Source organism: Lepisma saccharinum, chromosome 22 (assembly GCF_977018435.1).
Source record: "Lepisma saccharinum chromosome 22, izLepSacc3.1, whole genome shotgun sequence".
NCBI lineage: Eukaryota > Metazoa > Arthropoda > Insecta > Zygentoma > Lepismatidae > Lepisma > Lepisma saccharinum.
This window is the reverse complement of record NC_139250.1, coordinates 12,268,602-12,290,181: the sequence shown is the minus strand read 5'-3', so window position 1 is coordinate 12,290,181 and position 21,580 is coordinate 12,268,602.

Below are 21,580 nucleotides of genomic sequence, written 5' to 3'. Positions count from 1 at the left end.
CCACTGTACGGTCTCAGCTTCTAACGAGGTACGGAGATTTCAGTCCTAAGAACAGCATAATTTTAGTTTATGTTGAATAATGATGATTGAATTAGTTAGAAAAATATCCTGTGTGTGATTTTTTTCCCATGCTATCAAAATCAATCAATCAATCTTCTGAAGAAATCGCTTGGTCATAGGATTGCTCGGGGGAAAATGAAGACTCCAGTCGATTTGTATCTTCTATGGCTTAATTAACTCCTAAGCAGCAATATACTGCCATAGTAAGGCTCTAGCTGATTTGAGGTATAGTCAAGGCACCCTACTCTTTGGCATCTGGCCGGCCATGAATTGAGCTGCCATCAAATTTCGAATTAATATTGAAAACAAGTTCTTGCAAGTCCAGTGTTCCACAATGGTATTGCTCATCTTCGGAATCCGAATAGCAGTGATTGAGGGTCTTTCCTAAGTGGCTGCAGTGATCTGTTGTCGTGTACATGTCCTCCCCCTTTTTACATAAATTTTGCATATTTTAAGTTCCTTTTAAGCCCTGAGTTGGCAATTTTGTGGCATGGTCGCGGTCGCAAGAGTTTGTTGTCTGTGAAGTGTTATTTGGCTGATGAGGGTGTTGTGTCCCGGCAAACAATTTAGAACGTGCGTCGTGAAACGGAAGGTGAAAACAGAGTGTAAAATACAGGAGAACTCCTCCTTTGATAAATTTGTTTCGGCGGTCGAAAATGACTTTCAAATGAGATTCACAGAGGGTGGAAAAGTTCATATAGATACAGCAAAAGGACATAAATACGGTGCAACAATTAAGTAAATAAGCGGCAGCAGAAACTGTTGATCCGTAACGGAACGGCCAAGGGAAGGGTCAAGCCGTAACGGAACGGCCAGGGAAAAGGTTGAGCCGTAACGGAACGGCCAGGGAAATGGTTGAGCCGTAACGGAACGGCCAGGGAAAGGGTCGAGCCGTAACGGAACGGCCAGGGAGAGGGTCGAGCCGTAACGGAACGGCCTGGGAGAGGGTCGGGCCGTAACGGAACGGCCTGGGAGAGGGTCGGGCCGTAAGGGAACGGCCAGGGAGAGGGTCGAGCTGTAACGGAACGGCCAGGGAGAGGGTCGAGCCGTAACGGAAGGGCCAGGGAAAGGGTCGAGCCGTAACGGAACGACCACAGGAAGGATTACTGCTTTTGGGTTTAAATACGGAAAATTTACGACAAATCTGTCGAGGTGCATCAATCCAAGAGGCTGTTTTGTATTTTTCGGTGCTTCTTGCCTGCCTATATTGAGAATTCTGATTCTAAGCCCTTTATTCTCTTACTTTAATAACGATCATGAAATATTTTGATACTGCTCAGTCAGGAATTAAGTTGTGGGAATTCTTTAAATGTAAAATGATAAAAAAAAATTGTTTTCTTAAGCTCTGGGACTTTATTTCTACAATAACATATACTAATATATAAATTATTGGGTGGGCTCGAGCCCCACAGGCCCATATAAGTTGCCGCCACTGCCTAAAACTCCATCCGGATCACAGTGAGTAAAAATTACAGTACTACGATGTTGGTGACGTCACTTGCATAATATGGCTTACACGTGGAAATAAACATATTCAGGGTTCTCGAACTTTCGTTAAGTGACGAATGAGCATAAAATATCTCAGTGTTGATATAAATAAAGCGACGCTGTAATACGCAAGCGGAAGGAACAATAAGAACAATTTAAAAAGTTAAATTTGTAGTAGGGTCTAAAGATATCAAGGATACAAATTCGGGAATTCCAAAACTGTTCTTCTCTCTTAACAGGCGGCATGTTCAAAAAATTATGAGGCATTCGAAATTGTCATAACAGGTGCGAATGCAACCTATATGCGGACGACATTGCTTTGTTGCTTTCGGCTGCTCGCTTCCACCTCGTGATGCAACTTGAGGAATTTATGAATTAATCATGGCCCACAGGTACATATCGGCTCCTTCCAGACCAAGGGGCGAATGTAAACCCTCCCTTATCACCTAGATCTTCACTTCGCCCCTGACGCGACTGTTTTGTTTACTCTGGGACATTGATATTTGCATCCTCTTTGATTGGACGGAAGTGACTTGTCCGTAGATATCAAAATATATTTATGAAAGCGAAGCGGAAGTGACATCATGGCTTACGTAAGGTGGCAGTACAAGGATCAGGCGCAAACTTCTGAAGAGCGTTATCAGCCTGAACCTCACAACATTGTTTACTTACATAAATTAATAAATTATTAATGAATACAAATAAAATACCTGTGTCAGGGCTACTTGTATTTGGGGTCGTGCCATCTCACAAATTTTCACAACAAATTATGGTTGTTGAGGCAAACAATTTTCTATATATTTTTTCTCCGTTTGGCTAAATATTGCAGGAAGCGAGGCCAGGTTTGAAGAAATAGGTTTATATTCTGTGACTTTGTTGATAATATTTTGTTGAATCTCTGGTGTATGTGTTGCATACTTGTTGTTTTAAAGATATGGTGTCAATAGGATCAATTGAAAATACATAGGATCTTAAAGTGTCGTTTGATTTGATAGTAATTCTACAGATTGACGCCTCGCTTCAACGCTACGATACTTAGAAAAATTGAATTTATGCAACCACGAAGCACAGGCTCACAATTGCCACAGATAAATTTATTTTTAATTGATTGATTGAGATTAAAATTATTTATTGATGCTTCAGCACTTAGGCTATTTGTACTCGTCACATTATATGGGGTCCAGCCTCTTACCGTAGCTAAAATCAAGATTGGAACAAGTGTTATCGGGTTACCAACCAGATGTAAAACCTTGCTGGTAATCCGAGAACACTTGTTCGAATCACGTCGCCAGGAAAGCTACAATTTCTATCTTAAAATCAACATATCTCTCTGCGGACTAAATTCTCTCTACCTACAGTGCAAATCACCAACCCTGACACCTTCTGTAAACGAAACCACGTGCATGCAGAAAGCACTGCAAACTCCTATAAGTAAAATAATCCACACTAAAATCCAGCGTTGTTACAGGATTCATTACGTAAGGTGAAATAAACGGCCAATTTGTAGTATGGGTTACGCTGCCGCAAATGACGTCTCACTTTAAACCCAATGATCTTTCTTTTGTACTTATTGCTTCACCTTTATGGTTAACTCTTTGCACCAGTAATCATTTCCCATAAATTTGGCTTCTTTCTTGCATGCGAATCTTTTAGGCAAAATGATATAACATGGTAATGTACATATTTCTAAGGTTTGATATAGATAGGAGTGTATTTGAAATTTGTTTGTAGATTTTATGTAAATTGTATCTTACGAAAATAAAATATATAATGTGCATAAACAGCCATATGCAATGCTGTAAGTCCAATAAATACATTGATGATGATGATCAAAAGACAAAGAAAGTTCGTAAGTTTTATTGCGGTTGGAAACTTTGACAAGCATCCTAATAACGATGTTTGTTCCGCCAAATATAGTGCACTTCGTAAAATAACTTGGTGACATGGCAAGGCAAGATAAGTGTGAATATTTTGTAGGAATATGCATTGTAACTTTCAATAAGCTTAGAGATTTGTGTACATAATGGTATTTTATAACATTGGTTATTTTCTAAAAATAATCATGTGAACAACAAGGAAGTAGTGCCACTTTCAACATGGCGAGTTCTATGCGGTCATGAATCAGCTGACGCGGAGTGATACATCGAATCGGTGAGACGGTTTGTTTATATAAGGTCTCAGGGTTGGTGATTTGCACTATAGTTAAAAGATGAGGCTGTTAAGGGACACTCAGCACTTACATGGAAACACACATTCCTATGGAGGATTATACTGGCCGTAGGTCCAGGCGCCAGGGTGCCGTTAGCCTGCAAGACTGCAGTTACCCGGTTGTACTACGTATAGAAGTGAGGTTGCACCGAAATTAGGTGAGGCGAGGAATTGAGATTGAGGCTATAAAGAGAAAAATAATGAAAATAGTCATGGACAATTTGTCGAGCAATGTTCATTTGGACATAGATTTTACATGGTGGGGAGATTTTGCGAGGTACTAAGGAAAATGAAAATAACCAGATCTGGTTCCAAAAGAAAAATAAGGTTTGCAACAGTGATTTTCCTTTTTTTTTAGGGAGAAACTGTCACTTTTAAATTATTTTTGGAAGGTTACATTACAGGCATCAAAATATTTTGTTAGAAACTAAAAAAAAATTTAAAATAACCAGATCTGGTTCCCAAAAAAGAGAAAGGTTTGCAACAGTGTTGTTTTTTTTCAAATGATGAAACTGCCTCTTTTACATTTTTTTTTTTTTTTGGAAGGTTATATTACAAATAGACACCACAAAGATCTCCGGAACCGAAATAGATTTTCCAATTCGCTGGCAACAGTGTCGGCGATGCGATGCGATGCGATCCAAACTGCGTCGATTCCATGCGTGCGTACGGAACTGAGGAAGCAATTTCACTAAAGCCTCTACGTCCAATTGCTTCCGTTTTTGTTTCTTCTTCAACTTTCCTTTCTTTTAATGTGCCGTTGTTTTTGAATGCATCGTTACTGCTGCACGTAGACTCTGGTTCGTTATGCCTGTGACCAGTTGAGCGTAATGGTTAGCGTTATGCAACCGAAATGTACAAGAATGTTCATGAACGTTGTTTGCAGTGAATTTAGGGATGGTGTTTATACGAGAACCGGGCGTTTAGACTGTTCGAGACGAAGCCTGAACGAGAGAGACTTTCACTTCAAGGCTGACAGTGGGTTCCTGGTTCAATACACGGTCGTTGCACATAATGATTCGGATTCCACTTCAAAATGTATGTCCAGTCCTGGTTAGCCTTTCTGCGCATAAAGTGGCTTGGAAAAAGGAACGTGAAGCCTATAAGGCTGAAGTGAGATTGGGGCTTTCCCATCAGGATTGACAAGACGAGCCTTGCTTTCGGGACTGAGGCGAAATTCTGGTTCGTCTCCTTCAAGGCCGAGGCGAGATTTTGGCTCTGCCTCCAAGACTGGGGTGAGATTCTAGCTCTGGCTCCAATACTGAGGTGTGATTGTGGCTCTCCATCCAAGACTGGTGAGATTGTGGCTCTAGCTCCAAGACTGGTGAGATTGTGGCTCTAGCTCCAAGACTGAGGCGAGATTGTGGCTCTGCATTCAAGACTGGGGTGAGATTGTGGCTCTGGCTCCAATACTGAGGTGTGATTGTGGCTCTCCATCCAAGACTGGTGAGATTGTGGCTCTAGCTCCAAGACTGAGGCGAGATTGTGGCTCTACCTCCAAGACTGGGGTGAGATTGTGGCTCTGGCTCCAATACTGAGGTGTGATTGTGGCTCTCCATCCAAGACTGGGGTGAGATTGTGGCTCTAGCTCCAAGACTGAGGCGAGATTGTGGCTCTACCTCCAAGACTGGGGTGAGATTGTGGCTCTGGCTCCAATACTGAGGTGTGATTGTGGCTCTCCATCCAAGACTGGGGTGAGATTGTGGCTCTAGTTCCAAGACTGAGGCAAGATTGTGGCTCTACCTCCAAGACTGGGGTGAGATTGTGGCTCTGGCTCCAATACTGAGGTCTGATTGTGGCTCTCCATCCAAGACTGGTGAGATTGTGGCTCTAGCTCCAAGACTGAGGCGAGATTGTGGCTCTGCATTCAAGACTGGAGTGAGATTGTGGCTCTGGCTTCAAGACTGAGGCGAGATTGTATCTGTAGCTCCAAGATTGAGGCGAGATTGTTGCTCTAGCTCCAAGACTGAGGCGAGATTGTTGCTCTAGCTCCAAGACTGAGGCGAGATTGTTGCTCTAGCTCCAAGACTGAGGCGAGATTGTTGCTCTAGCTCCAAGACTGAACTGAGATTGCACTTGCTTCTCAAGACCGAAGCAAGAACGAGACTGGAGTTTCTCTATTGAGATTTGACCGAGACTTGCCACACTCTCGTTTTAGTACTAAGGATGGTACGGAGACAGAAGTTCGCTTTTAGAAAATAGATACAGGAACGAATCCAAACCCTTCGAGATTTGTCGAGACGAGAAAGATTGATTTTGATTATTTTACTTTGCTTTTCTGCCATTTTTGGCTAATCGCGCAGAAGGGTGATGGGATGAAGAGGATGAAGTGACAATCACAAACACATACGGACGATGCAACACAATTTCTACAAAGGATTATACTGGCTGCAGATCTAGACGCCAGGACCTCTTTAGCCTGCAACAATGCCGTCTTTGGAGAAGGTCAATTAAAAATTTAATGGATTGATGCTTTTTGAACCAGTAAGACATTAATTGTTACTATAATATCATTATTATTATTATAACTAAGTGTTCTGTTACTACATATGCACATAGAGCAATTCTCGGATTTCTCAACGAAATTGTGAATATCGGTTCCACAGTTCTGTTTCAACTTTTATGTGCTCAGTCTGCTGCTAAGAATATATATTTGTTAGTATGTTCATTGTGGAGGCGGCTATGACGCCACATTGTAGATGTGTAATGATTTGTTCATTTCCTCTTCTCCAGGAAGTTTTATCGCTATTTGAGGAAATGCCAGACTTAGACTTCCAGGTTCCAAATTAAGGAGCGGTCCAGGGGTGAGAACAGTGTTGCTTTATCCTTAGTCAGAAACAGTGTTGCCACATGGAGGGAATTTTCGGACATAATTTTAAGCCAAAAGGGAAAAAAAAGGGAAATTCAGGATTTGAGGATCTAGGTGGCCATTTTTATTGCTCGTGACTGTACAAAATCATTGCTCGAGAGATGAAATCGGTTTTCTTTTGTTTGTTTTTTTCAGAATGACAGGTTTTTTTTAGCGGATGTGAAATTTATGTAATGTACCTCCAATTGTGTGCAAATCGCAGAATGAAAATCGCTAAATTTATCAAGAATTTGCAGCTCCAAAAATCTAAGGTGAAGATAATGTGTTTTTACGACAGAAAATGCATTATTCACCATGTATTTGTTCCAGAGGGTGAAACTGTAATTGGCTGTTGCTATCGTAGTGCTCTGGACTGACCTTAGTATCCTGAACAGAGCAGTTGACTCCTGCTCCACGATAATGCACAGTGTAGTAGTTGCCTAAGTATTCCTGGTTCAAAAACAAGTGAGTGTGTTGAATCATCCTCCCTACTCCCCAGATCTATCCCCCTTTGATTACTTCCTGTTCCCGAAAGTGAAGCTGCTGCTGAAATTATGAACTTTTGATGAACTTAGGAACATCCAACAGGTTGTGACTTCAAATCTTCAAGTCATGCCACATGAAGACTTGCAGATGTCGCATCGATCGTTGGCAAACCGTGTCTTGATGCAGGAGGGATGTACTTTGAGTAATAAACAGGCAGTGTTCAAATGGTTTGTTAAGCGCCGTAAAATAAGAAAAAAAAAATACAAAACTCGCACATCGATGCATAAAAAAAAATGACATTCCATTTTCAGCACGACTCTTAGGAGAATAAATACACACACTTTGTGCATGTGTGTGTACTACAAGATGCGTAGTGTCTACTTATATCTCCATGACATCATTTACTTAAACAATCTCGAAACACAGATGGGGAGGGGGGCTTAGGTTTGAACCGAGCATTCTGCTACCGGTTTCGGACAGAAATATTTTTAACCTATGACAACACCATGACATCTTTTTACCGCTGCAAGTCTAGCCATGCGTAACCGGAAAAAGGAAGAAAAAAAAGCATGAGCAATCTATCTCGCTGATGCTGACGCAGTCCCAAACAGCGTCTTCCCCTGCGGGAGGTCCAGGGTCAGAAAAAACATTTGACTCTTGACCCCAAGCGTTGTCCTTCAAGGAGGCATTGATCTTTGATCAACTTCCCCCTGCTACCGACGACACACCCAAGTCGGTATTGTTGGAGGAGACATGTTGTCAAGTGTGTACGTATCTGGTTGACAATGACATCTGCAATATTTACAACGGGATTCTTTTATAAGTTTTGGAAAGTACTGCTATTGCCACTAAATGTATTCAGTCTGCAACAGTTTTTTGTCATGCATAAAGACAGATATTGATTATAAACGTGCAGATGTGTGCATCATAAACATATCTTTGAAAAGTGAATAATTTAAATTATCTATACTAATTAGGTTCACTGACGTACGCAAGGGGGAGCTGATGGGGCTAGATCCCTTCACGAAATTTTGAGAAAAATCGAAATTTTCAAATCAAAGTAGTAAAGAATTGGGAAAACTAAAATGCAAAACTCTCCTTAAAATGACCTCCGATAACTAATTTTATCTTTGGACAACGGCCCAGGGGCCGGATTTTGATGTTCTAAAAATCTTTGAAAAATGACCTTTAAAATGAACTGAAATCTTTGAAAAATGACCTTTAAAATGACAACAAAAATCCTGTAAAATGACCTAAACTCTTTGAAAAATGACCCAAAACTTCGTACAAAACTCAATCTGCTTATTGAAAATAGTATATATATTCCAAGACAAGCAATTTAACAATATGCTTCTTCACCTTGGTGTGTTGTACGGACTGTGAATAAGAAACTGGACAATGTTGCATTTCGCGATTTTCAGGCAGGCTTTGTTGCGCTGGTAGATAAACACAGAGTAAGTACCGCAAGATAACATTCAGACAAAACAGAAATTGTTGAATTTCTTATGTTTCAGCATGCAATGACACAATTTTTTTTTAAAAAAAAAAAATGACTTAACAATGACCCAAAAAAATACATTTCTTCAACCTGAGGAGGGTATTTAGGATTTCTGTACTAGTTAGCAATGTCTACGTTGCACCAGTTAAAAGATGAAATGTCATCAAGATCCGGGCCCTACAATATTTTTGTTGCATATTCCGCCACTTTCATTTCAAAAATCGAAACTTCCATTCGATTAGCCGTAACCTGAAGTTGTTTGTCCACAAGGAGTCTATAAATAATTGTACATCATACTTTTTTACAGATCGTTGTAGCTTAATAATAAACTTTAAAAAACCGCTTTAACTTGCAACATGGGGAGAAATTAATACTCTATTGTCCTATGTTTTGGTTCACTCAGTAGCATCGCCCCATCCGACGATATTGAAATAAATGAACGATTGGTGTAAAACTACCACTCTTCGACTTGAGGGAAATAACCTTTCGTGATGACGTTCTTCTGTTCGGCGACTCTATTCCACGCTAGGACTGTTTCAGAAATTGATAGCGGAGGACCCACACCCTAGGTAGGGGTAGCACGCTACCTCTGGGTGTATCGCCACCGCTACGAACCCTCGAAAATACTCATATTGTTGTTATTAATATACATTCATTGTTTTCTGCCCAGGGTAGGTCTTTCCTTGCAACCTCCATGCTGTTCGATCTTCAGCTGTTCGCTTTGTAGCAGCGTAGGACCCATTTATTTTAATGTTGTCATTTGGTATATTCTTCTTCCCGTCGACCATTCCTTCAATAGCAGCCCTTAGGATACAGTATCTTCCCATCCAGTGCCCAACCAATTTATTTTTCTCTTCATGATTATCTTCAGCATTGAACTCTATACCCCAACTCTTTCCAGCACTGTCTCATTTCTCACTTTTCTGTCCATTTCACCCGTTCCAATCGTCTCCATAACCACATTTCCAGAGCTTCCAGTCGCTTTTTCTCACTTATTCTCAGTTCCCATGTTTCCTCACCATACAGAGCTATAACTACTCCATACAAAGCATTTCATTAGTATTCTCCTCAGTTCCTTGTTCACAGATGCACAGAAAATATCAGTCTTATTAACCTAATAATTATAAACTTTTATAATTATTATTTTCTTTCTATTGAAGGCTTCCTTCGACATTCCTATTCTTACATTTATTTCTTGGCTATTTCATATCACTGCTGATGATGCATCCAAGATATTTAAAGCTGTCTACCTCCTCGATTCTCTTGCCTCTGATACTCACATTTGCCTTCCTCTGCTTTCTTTCACCCTTGTTTTCGTCTTATTCACATTTATTTTCATCCCGAACTACTGTTCACAGCGGGTATTCATTTCTGCTATTAAACCAGTGGCTCTACAGCCCTGACAGGGCCTTGGCCTATCTCGTATTCATTTATGGTTCCTTCATTCTCTGTCAACGGGCCATGTCATCTTCAAATCTTACATCTTTCCTTCCACCCACTGCTACGTCACCCTTGCTCTGGAAACAGTTTTTGACTATTTCTTCTAAAATGAATATACATAGCAATCTTATTAACCTAATAATTATAAACCTTATTATTATTATTACATGTGATACGTAACGCAGTGGTAGCGTCGTCGCCTTGTAATCAAGGGCTTCAGAGATCCATCCATACCCGTGGAGGCACATAGTGGTTCGGATCCTACTGGGATGTGTGTGACATTTTACGCACAAATTTTAATGTCCTAGACAAGAGATTGGATTAAAATATTCATAATGAACTGATTTCATGGAATCATGAAGTACTTTGTGGTGTCTGCTATGGCAACATAGCCTGAATGCATGAAAAGCGTCAACAAAAGTGCGTTACGTGTGACGCTTTAAAAAATATAGCAAATTTTGACTTCATTTACCTGTGAATGCAGGAGATCAGTGGCGGCGATTGGGTTCCAAAACCGGGGGGGGGGGGCAAAGACAGTATATTTCCCTTTGTATAGATCTCCGCCACTGCAGGAGATAGTAACTTTTATTGGTGAAATGTGTAAATTATATGCATTCACAAACATCTAAACCTTAGTGCAATTAAGAACAATAATAATTTCCATGTTAATTAATTTTGTTGTTTAGATGGAGTAACAGCACTTTTCGTGGAATGCGCCTACTTTGAACTGTAAGTCGAGTTACAATTAGCCTTCCTCCTCTTCTTCTTAAGGCACTGCAACATCTTGTTTTGAAAGTTTTGGCCTTAGCCTTCCTCCTCTCTTTCTTAAGGCACTGCAACTTCTTGTTTTGAAAGTTTTGGCCTTAGCCTTCCTCCTCTTCTTCTTAAGGCACTACAACTTCTTGGCCTTGTCCTTCCTCCTCTCTTTCTTAAGGCACTATAACTTCTTGTTTTGAAAGTTTTGGCCTTAGCCTTCCTCCTCTTCTTCTTAAGGCACTACAACTTCTTGGCCTTATCCTTCCTCCTCTCTTTCTTAAGGCACTACAACTTCTTGTTTTGAAAGTTTTGGCCTTAGCCTTCCTCCTCTTCTTCTTAAGGCACTGCAACTTCTTGTATTGAAAGTTTTGGACTTAGCCTTCCTCCTCTTCTTCTTAAGGCACTACAACTTCTTGGCCTTATCCTTCCTTCTCTCTTTCTTAAGGCACTACAACTTCTTGTTTTGAAAGTTTTGGCCTTAGCCTTCCTCCTCTCTTTCTTAAGGCACTGCAACTTCTTGTTTTGAAAGTTTTGGCCTTAGCCTTCCTCCTCTTCTTCTTAAGGCACTACAACTTCTTGGCCTTATCCTTCCTCCTCTCTTTCTTAAGGCACTACAACTTCTTGTTTTGAAAGTTTTGGCCTTAGAATTCCTCCTCTTCTTCTTAAGGCACTACAACTTCTTGGCCTTATCCTTCCTCCTCTCTTTCTTAAGGCACTACAACTTCTTGTTTTGAAAGTTTTGGCCTTAGCCTTCCTCCTCTTCTTCTTAAGGCACTACAACTTCTTGGCCTTAGCCTTCCTCCTCTCTTTCTTAAGGCACTACAACTTCTTGTTTTGAAAGTTTTGGCCTTAGCCTTCCTCCTCTTCTTCTTAAGGCACTGCAACTTCTTGTATTGAAAGTTTTGGACTTAGCCTTTCTCCTCTTCTTCTTAAGGCACTACAACTTCTTGGCCTTATCCTTCCTTCTCTCTTTCTTAAGGCACTACAACTTCTTGTTTTGAAAGTTTTGGACTTAGCCTTCCTCCTATTCTTCTTAAGGCACTACAACTTCTTGTCCCTTAGCCTTCCTCCTCTCTTTCTTAAGGCACTGCAACTTCTTGTTTTGAAAGTTTTGGCCTTAGAATTCCTCCTCTTCTTCTTAAGGCACTACAACTTCTTGGCCTTAGCCTTCCTCCTCTCTTTCTTAAGGCACTGCAACTTCTTGTTTTGAAAGTTTTGGCCTTAGCCTTCCTCCTCTTCTTCTTAAGGCACTACAACTTCTTGGCCTTAGCCTTCCTCCTCTCTTTCTTAAGGCACTACAACTTCTTGTTTTGAAAGTTTTGGCCTTAGCCTTCCTCCTCTTCTTCTTAAGGCACTACAACTTCTTGGCCTTAGCCTTCCTCCTCTCTTTCTTAAGGCACTACAACTTCTTGTTTTGAAAGTTTTGGCCTTAGCCTTCCTCCTCATCTTCTTAAGGCACTACAATTTCTTGGCCTTAGCCTTCCTCCTCTCTTTCTTAAGGCACTGCAACTTCTTGTTTTGAAAGTTTTGGCCTTAGCCTTCCTCCTCTTCTTCTTAAGGCACTGCAACTTCTTGTATTGAAAGTTTTGGACTTAGCCTTTCTCCTCTTCTTCTTAAGGCACTACAACTTCTTGGCCTTATCCTTCCTTCTCTCTTTCTTAAGGCACTACAACTTCTTGTTTTGAAAGTTTTGGCCTTAGCCTTCCTCCTCTTCTTCTTAAGGCACTACAACGTCTTGTCCCTTAGCCTTCCTCCTCTCTTTCTTAAGGCACTGCAACTTCTTGTTTTGAAAGTTTTGGCCTTAGCCATCCTCCTCTTCTTCTTAAGGCACTACAACTTCTTGGCCTTAGCCTTCCTCCTCTCTTTCTTAAGGCACTACAACTTCTTGTTTTGAAAGTTTTGGCCTTAGCCTTCCTCCTCTTCTTCTTAAGGCACTACAACTTCTTGGCCTTAGCCTTCCTCCTCTCTTTCTTAAGGCACTGCAACTTCTTGTTTTGAAAGTTTTGGCCTTAGCCTTCCTCCTCTTCTTCTTAAGGCACTACAACTTCTTGGCCTTAGCCTTCCTCCTCTCTTTCTTAATGCACTACAACTTCTTGTTTTGAAAGTTTTGGCCTTAGCCTTCCTCCTCTTCTTCTTAAGGCACTACAACTTCTTGGCCTTAGCCTTCCTCCTCTCTTTCTTAAGGCACTACAACTTCTTGTTTTGAAAGTTTTGGCCTTAGCCTTGCTCCTCATCTTCTTAAGGCACTACAATTTCTTGGCCTTAGCCTTCCTCCTATCTTTCTTAAGGCACTACAACTTCTTGTTTTGAAAGTTTTGGTCTTAGCCTTCCTCCTCTTCTTCTTAAGGCACTGCAACTTCTTGTATTGAAAGTTTTGGACTTAGCCTTTCTCTTCTTCTTCTTAAGGCACTACAACTTCTTGGCCTTATCCTTCCTTCTCTCTTTCTTAAGGCACTACAACTTCTTGTTTTGAAAGTTTTGGCCTTAGCCTTCCTCCTCTTCTTCTTAAGGCACTACAACTTCTTGTCCCTTAGCCTTCCTCCTCTCTTTCTTAAGGCACTGCAACTTCTTGTTTTGAAAGTTTTGGCCTTAGCCATCCTCCTCTTCTTCGTAAGGCACTACAACTTCTTGGCCTTAGCCTTCCTCCTCTCTTTCTTAATGCACTACAACTTCTTGTTTTGAAAGTTTTGGCCTTAGCCTTCCTCCTCTTCTTCTTAAGGCACTACAACTTCTTGGCCTTAGCCTTCCTCCTCTCTTTCTTAAGGCACTACAACTTCTTGTTTTGAAAGTTTTGGCCTTAGCCTTCCTCCTCTTCTTCTTAAGGCACTGCAACTTCTTGGCCTTATCCTTCCTCCTCTCTTTCTTAAGGCACTACAACTTCTTGTTTTGAAAGTTTTGGCCTTAGCCTTCCTCCTCTTCTTCTTAAGGCACTACAATTTCTTGGCCTTATCCTTCCTCCTCTCTTTCTTAAGGCACTGCAACTTCTTGTTTTGAAAGTTTTGGACTTAGCCTTTCTCCTCTTCTTCTTAAGGCACTACAACTTCTTGGCCTTATCCTTCCTCCTCTCTTTCTTAAGGCACTGCAACTTCTTGTTTTGAAAGTTTTGGCCTTAGCCTTCCTCCTCTTCTTCTTAAGGCACTGCAACTTCTTGTATTGAAAGTTTTGGACTTAGCCTTTCTCCTCTTCTTCTTAAGGCACTACAACTTCTTGGCCTTATCCTTCCTCCTCTCTTCCTTAAGGCACTACAACTTCTTGTTTTGAAAGTTTTGGCCTTATCCTTCCTCCTCTTCTTCTTAAGGCACTACAACTTCTTGTATTGAAAGTTTTGGACTTAGCCTTTCTCCTCTTCTTCTTAAGGCACTACAACTTCTTGTATTGAAAGTTTTGGACTTAGCCTTTCTCCTCTTTTTCTTAAGGCACTACAACTTCTTGGCCTTAGCCTTCCTCCTCTCTTTCTTAAGGCACTACAACTTCTTGTTTTGAAAGTTTTGGACTTAGCCTTCCTCCTATTCTTCTTAAGGCACTACAACTTCTTGTATTGAAAGTTTTGGACTTAGCCTTTCTCCTCTTCTTCTTAAGGCACTACAACTTCTTGGCCTTAGCCTTCCTCCTCTCTTTCTTAAGGCACTACAACTTCTTGTTTTGAAAGTTTTGGCCTTAGCCTTCCTCCTCTTCTTCTTAAGGCACTACAACTTCTTGTATTGAAAGTTTTGGACTTAGCCTTTCTCCTCTTCTTCTTAAGGCACTACAACTTCTTGGCCTTAGCCTTCCTCCTCTCTTTCTTAAGGCACTACAACTTCTTGTTTTGAAAGTTTTGGCCTTAGCCTGCCTCCTCTTCTTCTTAAGGCACTGCAACTTCTTGCTTTGAAAGTTTTGGACTTAGCCTTTCTCCTCTTCTTCTTAAGGCACTACAACTTCTTGGCCTTATCCTTCCTCCTCTCTTTCTTAAGGCACTGCAACTTCTTGTATTGAAAGTTTTGGACTTAGCCTTTCTTCTCTTCTTCTTAAGGCACTATAACTTCTTGGCCTTAACCTTCCTCCTCTTCTTCTTAAGGCACTACAACTTCTTGTTTTGAAAGTTTTGGCCTTAGCCTTCCTCCTCTTCTTCTTCTTAAGGCACTACAACTTCTTGGCCTTAGCCTTCCTCCTCACTTTCTTAAGGCACTACAACTTCTTGTTTTGAAAGTTTTGGACTTAGCCTTTCTCCTCTTCTTCTTAAGGCACCACAACTTCTTGGCCTTACCCTTCCTCCTCTCTTTCTTAAGGCACTGCAACTTCTTGTATTGAAAGTTTTGGACTTAGCCTTTTTCCTCTTCTTCTTAAGGCACTACAACTTCTTGGCCTTAACCTTTCTCCTCTTCTTCTTAAGGCACTACAACTTCTTGGCCTTAGCCTTCCTCCTCTCTTTCTTAAGGCACTGCAACTTCTTGTTTTGAAAGTTTTGGCCTTAGCCTTCCTCCTCTTCTTCTTAAGGCACTACAACTTCTTGGCCTTAGCCTTCCTCCTCTCTTTCTTAAGGCACTGCAACTTCTTGTTTTGAAAGTTTTGGACTTAGCCGTTCTCCTCTTCTTCTTAAGGCACTACAACTTCTTGGCCTTATCCTTCCTCCTCTCTTTCTTAAGGCACTGCAACTTCTTGTTTTGAAAGTTTTGGCCTTAGCCTTCCTGCTCTTCTTCTTAAGACACTGCAACTTCTTGTATTGAAAGTTTTGGACTTAGCCTTTCTCCTCTTCTTCTTAAGGCACTACAACTTCTTGGCCTTATCCTTCCTCTTCTCTTCCTTAAGGCACTACAACTTCTTGTTTTGAAAGTTTTGGCCTTAGCCTTCCTCCTCTTCTTCTTAAGGCACTACAACTTCTTGTATTGAAAGTCTTGGACTTAGCCCTTCTCCTCTTCTTCTTAAGGCACTACAACTTCTTGGCCTTAGCCTTCCTCCTCTCTTTCTTAAGGCACTACAACTTCTTGTTTTGAAAGTTTTGGCCTTAGCCTGCCTCTTCTTCTTCTTAAGGCACTGCAACTTCTTGCTTTGAAAGTTTTGGACTTAGCCTTTCTCCTCTTCTTCTTAAGGCACTACAACTTCTTGGCCTTATCCTTCCTCCTCTCTTTCTTAAGGCACTGCAACTTCTTGTATTGAAAGTTTTGGACTTAGCCTTTCTTCTCTTCTTCTTAAGGCACTACAACTTCTAGGCCTTAACCTTCCTCCTCTTCTTCTTAAGGCACTACAACTTCTTGTTTTGAAAGTTTTGGCCTTAGCCTTCCTCCTCTTCTTCTTCTTAAGGCACTACAACTTCTTGGCCTTAGGCTTCCTCCTCACTTTCTTAAGGCACTACAACTTCTTGTTTTGAAAGTTTTGGACTTAGCCTTTCTCCTCTTCTTCTTAAGGCACCACAACTTCTTGGCCTTACTCTTCCTCCTCTCTTTCTTAAGGCACTGCAACTTCTTGTATTGAAAGTTTTGGACTTAGCCTTTCTCCTCTTCTTCTTAAGGCACTACAACTTCTTGGCCTTAACCTTTCTCCTCTTCTTCTTAAGGCACTACAACTTCTTGGCCTTAGCCTTCCTCCTCTCTTTCTTAAGGCACTACAACTTCTTGTTTTGAAAGTTTTGGCCTTAGCCTTCCTCCTCTTCTTCTTAAGGCACTACAACTTCTTGGCCTTAGCCTTCCTCCTCTCTTTCTTAAGGCACTACAACTTCTTGTTTTGAAAGTTTTGGCCTTAGCCTTCCTCCTCTTCTTCTTAAGGCACTACAACTTCTTGTTTTGAAAGTTTTGGACTTAGCCTTCCTCCTCTCTTTCTTAAGGCACTACAACTTCTTGTTTTGAAAGTTTTGGCCTTAGCCTTCCTCCTCTCTTTCTTAAGGCACTACAACTTCTTGTTTTGAAAGTTTTGGCCTTAGCCTTCCTCCTCTTCTTCTTAAGGCACTACAACTTTTTGGCCTTAGCCTTCCTCCTCTCTTTCTTAAGGCACTACAACTTCTTGTTTTGAAAGTTTTGGCCTTAGCCTTCCTCCTCTTCTTCTTAAGGCACTACAACTTCTTGGCCTTAGCCTTCCTCCTCTCTTTCTTAAGGCACTGCAACTTCTTGTATTGAAAGTTTTGGACTTAGCCTTTCTCCTCTTCTTCTTAAGGCACTACAACTTCTTGGCCTTAACCTTTCTCCTCTTCTTCTTAAGGCACTACAACTTCTTGGCCTTAGCCTTCCTCCTCTCTTTCTTAAGGCACTACAACTTCTTGTTTTGAAAGTTTTGGCCTTAGCCTTCCTCCTCTTCTTCTTAAGGCACTACAACTTCTTGGCCTTAGCCTTCCTCCTCTCTTTCTTAAGGCACTACAACTTCTTGTTTTGAAAGTTTTGGCCTTAGCCTTCCTCCTCTTCTTCTTAAGGCACTACAACTTCTTGTTTTGAAAGTTTTGGACTTAGCCTTCCTCCTCTCTTTCTTAAGGCACTACAACTTCTTGTTTTGAAAGTTTTGGCCTTAGCCTTCCTCCTCTCTTTCTTAAGGCACTACAACTTCTTGTTTTGAAAGTTTTGGCCTTAGCCTTCCTCCTCTTCTTCTTAAGGCACTACAACTTTTTGGCCTTAGCCTTCCTCCTCTCTTTCTTAAGGCACTACAACTTCTTGTTTTGAAAGTTTTGGCCTTAGCCTTCCTCCTCTTCTTCTTAAGGCACTGCAACTTCTTGTATTGAAAGTTTTGGACTTAGCCTTTCTCCTCTTCTTCTTAAGGCACTACAACTTCTTGGCCTTAACCTTCCTCGTCTCTTTCTTAAGGCACTACAACTTCTTGTTTTGAAAGTTTTGGCCTTAGCCTTCCTCCTCTTCTTCTTAAGGCACTACAACTTCTTGGCCTTAGCCTTCCTCCTCTCTTTCTTAAGGCACTGCAACTTCTTGTTTTGAAAGTTTTGGCCTTAGCCTTCCTCCTCTTCTTCTTAAGGCACTACAACTTCTTGTTTTGAAAGTTTTGGCCTTAGCCTTCCTCCTCTTCTTCTTAAGGCACTACAACTTCTTGGCCTTAGCCTTCCTCCTCTCTTTCTTAAGGCACTGCAACTTCTTGTTTTGTAAGTTTTGGCCTTTGCCTTCCTCCTCTTCTTCTTAAGGCACTGCAACTTCTTGGTCTTAGCCTTCCTCCTCTCTTTCTTAAGGCACTACAACTTCTTGTTTTGAAAGTTTTGGCCTTAGCCTTCCTCCTCATCTTCTTAAGGCACTACAATTTCTTGGCCTTAGCCTTCCTCCTCTCTTTCTTAAGGCACTACAACTTCTTGTTTTGAAAGTTTTGGCCTTAGCCTTCCTCCTCATCTTCTTAAGGCACTACAATTTCTTGGCCTTAGCCTTCCTCCTCTCTTTCTTAAGGCACTGCAACTTCTTGTTTTGAAAGTTTTGGACTTAGCCTTTCTCCTCTTCTTCTTAAGGCACTACAACTTCTTGGCCTTAGCCTTCCTCCTCTCTTTCTTAAGGCACTACAACTTCTTGTTTTGAAAGTTTTGGCCTTAGCCTTCCTCCTCATCTTCTTAAGGCACTACAATTTCTTGGCCTTAGCCTTCCTCCTCTCTTTCTTAAGGCACTACAACTTCTTGTTTTGAAAGTTTTGGCCTTAGCCTTCCTCCTCTTCTTCTTAAGGCACTGCAACTTCTTGTATTGAAAGTTTTGGCCTTAGCCTTCTTCCTCCTCTTCTTAAGGCACTACAATTTCTTGGCCTTAGCCTTCCTCCTCTCTTTCTTAAGGCACTACAACTTCTTTTTTTGAAAGTTTTGGCCTTAGCCTTCCTCCTCTTCTTCTTAAGGCACTACAATTTCTTGGCCTTAGCCTTCCTCCTCTCTTTCTTAAGGCACTACAACTTCTTGTTTTGAAAGTTTTGGCCTTAGCCTTCCTCCTCTTCTTCTTAAGGCACTACAATTTCTTGTATTGAAAGTTTTGGACTTAGCCTTTCTCCTCTTCTTCTTAAGACACTACAACTTTTTGACCTTATCCTTCCTCCTCTCTTTCTTAAGGCACTACAACTTCTTGTTTTGAAAGTTTTGGCCTTAGCCTTCCTCCTCTCTTTCTTAAGGCACTACAACTTCTTGTTTTGAAAGTTTTGGCCTTAGCCTTCCTCCTCTTCTTCTTAAGGCACTGCAACTTCTTGTATTGAAAGTTTTGGACTTAGCCTTTCTCCTCTTCTTCTTAAGGCACTACAACTTCTTGTATTGAAAGTTTTGGACTTAGCCTTTCTCCTCTTTTTCTTAAGGCACTACAACTTCTTGGCCTTAGCCTTCCTCCTCTCTTTCTTAAGGCACTGCAACTTCTTGTTTTTAAATTTTTATCCTTAGCCTTCCTCCTCTTCTTCTTAAGGCACTACAACTTCTTGGCCTTATCCTTCCTCCTCTCTTACTTAAGGCACTACAACTTCTTGTTTTGAAAGTTTTGGCCTTAGCCTTCCTCCTCTTCTTCTTAAGGCACTACAACTTCTTGGCCTTAGCCTTCCTCCTCTTTTTCTTAAGGCACTGCAACTTCTTGTTTTGAAAGTTTTGGCCTTAGCCTTCCTCCTCATCTTCTTAAGGCACTACAATTTCTTGGCCTTAGCCTTCATCCTCTCTTTCTTAAGGCACTGCAACTTCTTGTTTTGAAAGTTTTGGACTTAGCCTTTCTCCTCTCTTCTTAAGGCACTACAACTTCTTGGGCTTAGCCTTCCTCCTCTCTTTCTTAAGGCACTACAACTTCTTGTTTTGAAAGCTTTGGCCTTAGCCTTCCTCCTCATTTTCTTAAGGCACTACAATTTCTTGGCCTTAGCCTTCTTCCTCTCTTTCTTAAGGCACTACAACTTCTTGTTTTGAAAGTTTTGGCCTTAGCCTTCCTCCTCTTCTTCTTAAGGCACTATAACTTCTTGTATTGAAAGTTTTGGCCTTAGCCTTCCTCCTCTTCTTCTTAAGGCACTACAATTTCTTGGCCTTAGCCTTCCTCCTCTCTTTCTTAAGGCACTACAACTTCTTGTTTTGAAAGTTTTGGCCTTAGCCTTCCTCCTCTTCTTCTTAAGGCACTGCAACTTCTTGTATTGAAAGTTTTGGACTTAGCCTTTCTCCTCTTCTTCTTAAGGCACTACAACTTCTTGGCCTTATCCTTCCTCCTCTCTTTCTTAAGGCACTACAACTTCTTGTTTTGAAAGTTTTGGCCTTAGCCTTCCTCCTCTTCTTCTTAAGGCATTGCAACTTCTTGTATTGAAATTTTTGGCCTTAGCCTTCCTCCTCTTCTTCTTAAGGCACTACAACTTCTTGGCCTTAACCTTCCTCCTCTTCTTCTTAAGGCACTGCAACTTCTTGTATTGAAAGTTTTGGCCTTAGCCTTTCTCCTCTTCTTCTTAAGGCACTACAACTTCTTGGCCTTAGCCTTCCTCCTCTTCTTCTTAAGGCACTGCAACTTCTTGTATTGAAAGTTTTGGCCTTAGCCTTTCTCCTCTTCTTCTTAAGGCACTTCAACTTCTTGGCCTTAGCCTTCCTCCTCTCTTTCTTAAGACACTGCAACTTCTTGTATTGAAATTTTTGGCCTTAGCCTTCCTCCTCTTCTTCTTAAGGCACTACAACTTCTTGGCCTTAACCTTCCTCTTCTTCTTCTTAAGGCACTGCAACTTCTTGTATTGAAAGTTTTGGCCTTAGCCTTCCTCCTCTTCTTCTTAAGGCACTGCAACTTCTTTTATTGAAAGTTTTGACCTTCTCAACAACATCTCTCCACTTTTTCCTATCCAGAATGCTCTTCGTCCAATTCTTTACTTTCATGTCTTTCAAATCTTTAATTATTTCATCTTCTCATCGTTTTTTTGGTCTGCCTAAGGCTCGTGTTCCGATTGGTTTCCAGTTATATATATATATCTTTTACTAATCTTTCTTCAGACATTCTATTTATGTGCCCAAACCATCGTAGTTTTTGTGATTGTATGAAACGATGTTTTCATTTCTTGTTAATTTGTTGAGTTCTTCGTTAGTTCGTATGAAGTTCTTTCAGAGGTCCATAAATTCTTCTTAAGATTTCCAATTAGCCTATCTGTGCATAAAGTGGACTTAAAACAACAATTGAATCAATTTTGGCCCAAACTGAAACTCAAAATACGTGCCTAGTATCTATATACTTGAAACATAAGCCAAAGCGTTCACAGAGTTCAAACGATTTTCCAAGAAAGTCCATCCACTGGCCTCATGCGAAGGCTTCACAAGACATAGATGAGAATTAAGAGCAGCATAAGTCATGTCCGACCTTCTGTAACGTTACACCTTCCTCCCCCTTTGCCTGCAACGACAATACCAATTAGTCCCCACGGGTGACAGCACCTCTGGGATGCTGACCAAGTGCAGGTACACCCTGGTGCTCAGGAGGTGTGTGTGCACATTCGCATCAGTACGCTCCGCCCAGAGCGGTAAATCTTCCTGAGTTGAAGATATCATCTCTCAACTCGCGCCAAATGAAAAGTGAACGAGTTCATTATCTGTGATCAGTGAGTGAAAAAATAAAAGTCTAACATTGAATCTAAAGGGCTGTGTTTGGAATTGTGGAAAGCCGGTAGCTTCTTCAATTGGGCTTGAGGGTTCTTTCCTTTGATTGCGCTCTTGAAAACTCCTCGTTGGATCAGTATCCCGATACGGGTGGTACGTATTCTCTGTCCACTCTGGAAGTTATTGTAAACATACTCATGGTTTCTGAGATCCTATTGGTTTTTCCAACGTCAGCAGTGCAGAATCTTTCGAGTAGACCCTATATGTGATAAACCTATTGTAGCTGTTATGTTGAAATTGTGCCACCTTATACAGGATGTTAAAAAAGTAATTCAACCGAGACTTTGAA